The sequence below is a fragment of the Salvia hispanica genome, chromosome 5, assembly GCF_029641045.1.
Source record: "Salvia hispanica isolate PSC_SH4W2 chromosome 5, Shi_PSC_v1, whole genome shotgun sequence".
In the NCBI taxonomy this organism is placed as follows: Eukaryota; Viridiplantae; Streptophyta; class Magnoliopsida; order Lamiales; family Lamiaceae; genus Salvia; species Salvia hispanica.
This window is the reverse complement of record NC_142696.1, coordinates 13,295,130-13,301,894: the sequence shown is the minus strand read 5'-3', so window position 1 is coordinate 13,301,894 and position 6,765 is coordinate 13,295,130. Positions and strand designations below refer to the sequence as shown.

The window sequence follows — 6,765 nt, the reverse complement described above, 5'->3', positions numbered from 1 at the left end:
TGGATATTTTAACGTGGAGAGAAATAATAATTGTGGTGAATTATTTTCCTAAGGGATGAGTGAGTATTTAATAGGAGCACTATTTAATTATGTGGAATTTTCGACCCCTCCTATTTATTGGAGAAGAAATCCTATTTTTCTTGGATTTAATTATTGCTTGGGATAATTATCCGAATTAAATCCAAAGTCCGAATATTCCTATTTATTTGATGAAATTTTCGGCCCTATCATTGTTTCATGGAGATTTTCAAAAATCTCTTATTATGGGAGAATGGATTATTTTTTATTATATTATTTGATTCCTTGTTTATTCTCTCCCATAAATAAATTCAAATATTCTAGCATATCTTGTCAAATCTAAGAAGATCTTGCCATATCCTATTTAAATTAGGATTTTAATTAATTCCTTGGAGTAGGAATTGAAAATCACGCCTATTCCTATTTAATTGGGGAGAATTATTATTTTTATTCTTACTCCGTGATATTTTATTCTGCTCCGTAAAATATCCAAATAAAATTATATGCTAATTAAATAGCATGAAATTCGAATTCCCCCTTATTTCTCACTAGAAATAACGCCAATCACCACCAAATCCCTACCAAATCTCTATTTATTTAATTATTGGAGTATATTTTGCACTCTATAAATACAAGAGGGAGAATTAAAACCCTAACATCACAAAAACCGTCACCTCTCTCCCTCTCTCTCGCCGATCTCTCCCCCCACTCTCTCTCTCAAATTTTTCTTCTACTTTCTCCATTAATTCTTCATCTTTTGGAGAAGAATTGAAGTTGAAATTCAAGGATTTATTGAAGAATCAAGATCCTACTTGTTTCCTACCGAATGTTCTCTTGAAAAGGTATTTTTATTTTTGATATTCTCTTCTTCTACCGATCAATCGGTGTTCTTGAGTCCACATGCATTTAGATCGAGTGAAGGGGAATTAATCGATGAATTTGGATGCATGTGTGGGTGTGTGACCGTGTGTGTGTGTGTGACCGTGTGTGTGTGCACGCCTCGGTATGCGTGCACACGTGTGTTGTGTGTGTGCGTGTGTTGTGTGTGGGAAACACTCATGCGTGACACGATTTGATGTTAAATCTAGAGTTGTTGTGTGAATAAAAACGATATGATAATCGTACTTTGATTTTGAATGGGAATATTGAAAATAATCGATGGGAAAAGGGAAACGTGAGAACATGCATGATTTTGATCCTTGATTGAGACTTATTTGAAATACGTGAACTAAAGGTGATAGCTCGCGTTCTCGGTGTGATAACAAGAAGAAGTACGTACTTGAAATCGAAGGAAATCGAGGTGGGCTTTATTCTTAAACTCTCTCTTATGTTGCAAATTATGAAAGTGGAGCGATAAGGGTGGATTAAACTGTTATGCCATGCTTGTGATTGCTTTGAATATTGTGTGTGCCTAATGCCTAGTTTGCGAGTGCGCTCCATTAGGCTATAGGGCTATATAAACGAATTCGGGTGTACACGGGAGATCGGGAGCCGTCCTTGCTAGTCGGCCGGTCTCGTGGGCGAAAGTGTGGCCACACTTCGTCGCACCATGATATTGTTGATTGATGAGAAAATGGGAGGTATTGTTTGACTGACCAGTCCATGAAATATTTTGTGATACTTGATGCTATCTTTTCAATTAAATGCTAAACCTCGAGTTCACTATGGTAAGGGTGGCATAACTATTAAAACGTTTTGGCATGAGTCCACTGAGTATGCTTAAAATACTCAGCCCTGCATGTGTTTTCCGTATGTGCAAGTTGAGCGGCGATGGGCGGTCGGTGGTGTTGAGACAGTTGAATCGAATAACATGGATGTTTGGAACTTTGAGTGTAGTCGTGTCTTCATACATGGCTTCGCTTTCTCTTGGAATGCTTCCGCTGAATTTTTGAAAACTTATTATCTTTGGTTGTTTTGAACTTATTTCTTTGATTTGGAATATTGGGAAATATTGCGTTTTGTTGGGAGTTACAGTAAACCCTTGACTTTTGAGCTTAGCCTATGTTATCTATTAAATCTTGATATTCGTGAGTAAGCAGTTGACTTATTGCCTTGATAGTTCATTAAAAACTTGTTCAAATCTCTTTAAATAAACCCTAGCCTATGTTCTTGTTGCATTTAAGTTAGCCGAGGTAGCAGTCGCCGTATTTATTATACCCTAGAAAATCCGGGCTGTTACACATATAGACTTATTAATTAATATGACTATATATAAAATTTATTATTTATTTCATAAATATAATATAATTAAAATATCAAGTTTTTTGTGTTAGGGTTTGACCAGATTGTTATTTTGGTGTTGCTCTAATTTCACTTTTTTTTTTTGGTTAATGATGAAGATGCTAAGTTGAGATATGAAAACTGCTGATAATTCCAAAATGGGTGAAGATTTCTTCAAATATCTACCTTCAGAGATCGTAGTAAATATCCTCTCAAGACTCCCCACTCGAGTCTGCTCGCTACTCCTGAGTTTATGAATTCACATATTTCAAGATCAGTCCGGGGCATTGCTGTTGAAACACACTCGAAATCATATGAAATCATTGAGTTTATGAATGAGCTTGACCTCAACTTTGATGAGGAGTGTCTTTGGAACGTAGCCTTCAACTTCGAACTTCCTTTTGATCTTTCTAAGTGGTGTCGATCATGGTGATCTTATCTTGTGCAATCCAATCACACGTGACTATATCAGGCTCCCTTGTCCTCGACAAACCTCCCCAAAGGTTCCGATTGGCGTGGAGACTTTTGGATTTGGAGTGAGAAGGATGACTGGCCAATATAAGATTGTTAGGATTTTCGGTGAACTAATACTACCGGTGGAGTACAGAAATGAGTGCCAAGTATACGTTGTTGGAACCGGGTCATGGAGAAAAGTTCCCTTCGGTAGGTTTGATAGGTCGCTCGGGTTATATGAAGATGTTGGAGGGATATATTTGAATGGAAATATTCATAGGGCGGTTGAGAAAAGAACAAAACTCTCTGATAGATGGATTCTTTGTTTTGATCTTGAAACAGAACTTTTAGCGCCTTTTCTGCACCTCCTCCTCTAGGTTTTACATTCGGTAAGTCACTCTGCGTTTTAAGGGATTGCCTCTGTATAAGCGATTTTTCAATCGATGATGGCATTGTAATTTGGTTGATGAATGAAGAAGAGCAGTGTTGAACAAAGAAATTTATCATCCCCGAATTTGATCCCCTTGATTGTTTTCTTCATGTTTGGCCATTAAGAGTTTTCGAAAATGGTGACATTTTCATGGAATCGGATGATGGAAAGCTATTCTACTACTCCAACAAATCGAAAACTTTTGACTATGACATTGTGGTTCTAGAGGATCGTGATACTTACATCCCTACGACCATCTATGCTTCAAGCTTTGTCTCTCTCAAGAGTTTCGGGATGGAAAATGTAAGCTCATTTTGAGTTGTGACTGTAGCTCTTTTGTAGGATTGTCTTCGAATATTGTTTTCTTTTAGTTAAATTGCAGTTCTTGTCTTGTTAGTTTTGTGTTCAGTTGTCTTTACTCAGATATCAGCTTGAGTGATGGTTGGAACACCAGATTCTTGCGTGTCGATAGTTTGGAGAAGGCATTGGCAGAACTTATTGCACATGCATGTTCTTTGGATTCAACTCTTGACGAAAGAATTCACACCTTTGTATTGAACTTGTCCTATGCGAGCTTCGAATCAAAATTTAATAACCAAATCAAACTGAAATCATAATTTAACCAAAACCCAACCGATTTTGATTTGATTACCTGATAATCATGTAACGAATTTCTCATGCTGATTAGACCATATAAAGTTGTGTAGAAACAGGTACCCGCGAGTATCCACACCCGATTTAGCACATAAACCCAGTCCCGGTATATATCAGGTAGTCCCGGTACCCGAGTCGGGTATCCCGCACCCGACGTTGCGGGTACCCGACCCAAACATGTATTTTTTTGTTATTTGAATATTTGAATATTTAATATATTCTATAGTTGGGTCCTATTCTAATGCTTATAGCACCCTAATCCAAATTCAAGACTAAATCTCCACCCTTGGATTTTAAAATGAGTGGATGAGATTAAAGCTCACAAATCTCAATAAATAGTAGACAAAATATCAACAAAAGGGTAATATCGTCATTATGTTATCACATGATAATTTTCGTGAGTGTTTTTTTATATCAACATTGTGTATTACAAATATCAACAATATGACAATAAAATATCAACACAAGGACAAGAAAATATCAACACATTTTTATTGAGATTGGACATGCATAATATTGAGATCTTGCCTACAATATATGGAGATTTTTTGTTGCATTTGTTGATAAAAGCTGCTTATCAACATATACGAAAATTGAAATATAATTTATCAAATTTCATCACCCGAACATCGTCGGAACATATGCAATTGACATCTCGTTGGAATCCTTATTAAATTATCTTTAATTTGATATATTTTTTGCGAAAAAATAATTTAAGTTGAGAGAGTTACATAAATTTAAAGATTTGAGATGATTTTGAGGAGAGAGAAAGTAGTTAGTTATAATTACTACATATAGGATCTGACATTAATACCTTTTAATTTAATTAATAATTATTTAAATTTAAAATATATTACATTTGTCATTATATTAACTACGAGATCTTATAATCTAATGGTTAAAAATTGGTCTCAATTTTGGATTGATAATTAGTTAGCGATTGATCACATCTCTTCTATAGTTAATATGTATTTCATCTGTCCCACTGCAGATGGAGATGATTCACTTTCCTTTTTAGTTTGTCCATTCAAGATGATTCATTACTTTTTTATTCTTTACTTTATTCTATCTCTCTTATTTTATTCTCTCCACTTAACACACAAAATAAAACTACATAAAATCTTGTATCACTCAAGGAAGGGGTCATCATCCTTGGAACGGAAGAGTAGTACTCCCTCCGTCCCAAGGTATTAGACCTACTTTCCTTTTTGGGATGTCCCAACATATTAGACTCATTTCCTTTTTTAGCAAAAAAAATCTATCTTATTTTATTCTCCACCTACTTTTTTCTCTCTTCTCTCCCCTACTTTTTCTCTCTCTCATACTTTACTCTCTCCACTTTAACTATTTAAATATCAATTCCTTAAATCATGTGCCCAAAAGAAGTAAGTCTAATACTCCGGGACGGAGGGAGTATATAATATAGAGATAGTGTGCTACGCTATACTCCATGTATAATATACTCATTACGTCTCACTTTAAATCCATAAAAGAAATAGTTGAATGGAAAAACGAAAAATGAAATACACGGTGTATGTTGTGTTCGTTGAAAAAAGAGAAAATAAAAGAAATAGAATGGAAAAACAAAAAAAGTTACGGGGTAGAATAGAAGAGAAAAGATGAGATTTAGAAAATAAACCCTACCTAAACTAAAATGCTTAATTAATTAATTAATTAAAATACAAATAAAAATATCCTAATCATATAACAATCGGGTGTATCGGATATTTTAGGTATACCCGCAACACCCAAAATTATAATACCCGACCTCACTGACCTGTTTCCCGTTGTCGTCGGATAGCGGATACCCGATACACTGCTGTTATCGAGTTGGGAAGAGAATTACTTGTTAGCCGCTATTAGTTTAGACACCCTTATAAAACCATTTTATAGAGCAAGAACCATATTAATTGTGGACATGGATAATATGAATCAATTTTTAATATCTTAATCACTTATTATTTGTTTAAAGAGTGAATTAACGGAAAAAAAGTGATACTCCCTCCGTCCCATAAAAGATATCACACTTGTGGGACGGCACGGGATTTTAGGAGGTTTTGTTTTGTGTGTTAAATGGAGAGAGAAAATATAACTTTTATATTCATGTGAGAGAGAACTTTTTCCACAAAGGAAAATGTGACATCTTTTGTGGGACAAACTAAAAAGGAAAGTGTGACATCTTTTGTGAAACGAAGGGAGTATAAAATATGGTCAATTTTTGGTTTAATTCCACCACTTAAAAATCAATTATATCATAATATTGACAGTTTTCTCAATTGTCATATTTATTTAAATTTTGAAAATGTTAGTATAAAATAGAATCTTACTCCTATAATAAGATTCAGTAAATGTAATTCAGCTTTTGGGTCATTCGCAGTTTCCTAAAATCCAAATCAATGATATAATTGAGAAGAATATTAAATTGTGATAGCAATTGATAATTTTTGTGAAGATGGTTCTTCATCAATCACTTAAAAATCGACACTTTTGAAACTACATGAATTTTTATGTAGATTAGTAAAGTAGGAGGATAGAAAGACAATTGAAAACTTCATTCTATTGTCAAATTGAAACGACAAGAATACATTTTTTGCAATCTTCTTCGTTTCTTTATCAAGAAGGCAAAGTAATTATACGAGTAAATTACACTTTTTTTAACACTTTAAATTCCATAGAACATTTTAAATTCACATTTAAAAAATTTTTTTTGGAGTATTCACATGTGCATGAACAATAAATTGAAATACAAATTAATCACTAGTAATGCTGTAGACAAATTCTCGTTATTGTGCATTTAAATAAGCACTAAAAACATAGATGAATAATAGAATTTTAGAAATACAATCCAATTAAGGCTACCACGAAATATATATATTTCTACAAAGATGACTGGGAGTAATCGTGTGCTAAATAAATACTATCGCTCTTCACCCCAAACACATTTAAGGGCTTCGTAATATCGTAATCCTGATGCTTGTAAACATTGAAAG

At 34.1% G+C, this 6,765-nt stretch overlaps 1 pseudogene; it reads left to right on the top strand.

The window, feature by feature from the left end:
* The first annotated feature begins 2,372 nt into the window (after positions 1-2,372).
* LOC148926319 (F-box/LRR-repeat/kelch-repeat protein At1g09650-like) lies at positions 2,373-3,181 on the top strand (annotated as a pseudogene).
* Positions 3,182-6,765: the final 3,584 nt, after the last annotated feature.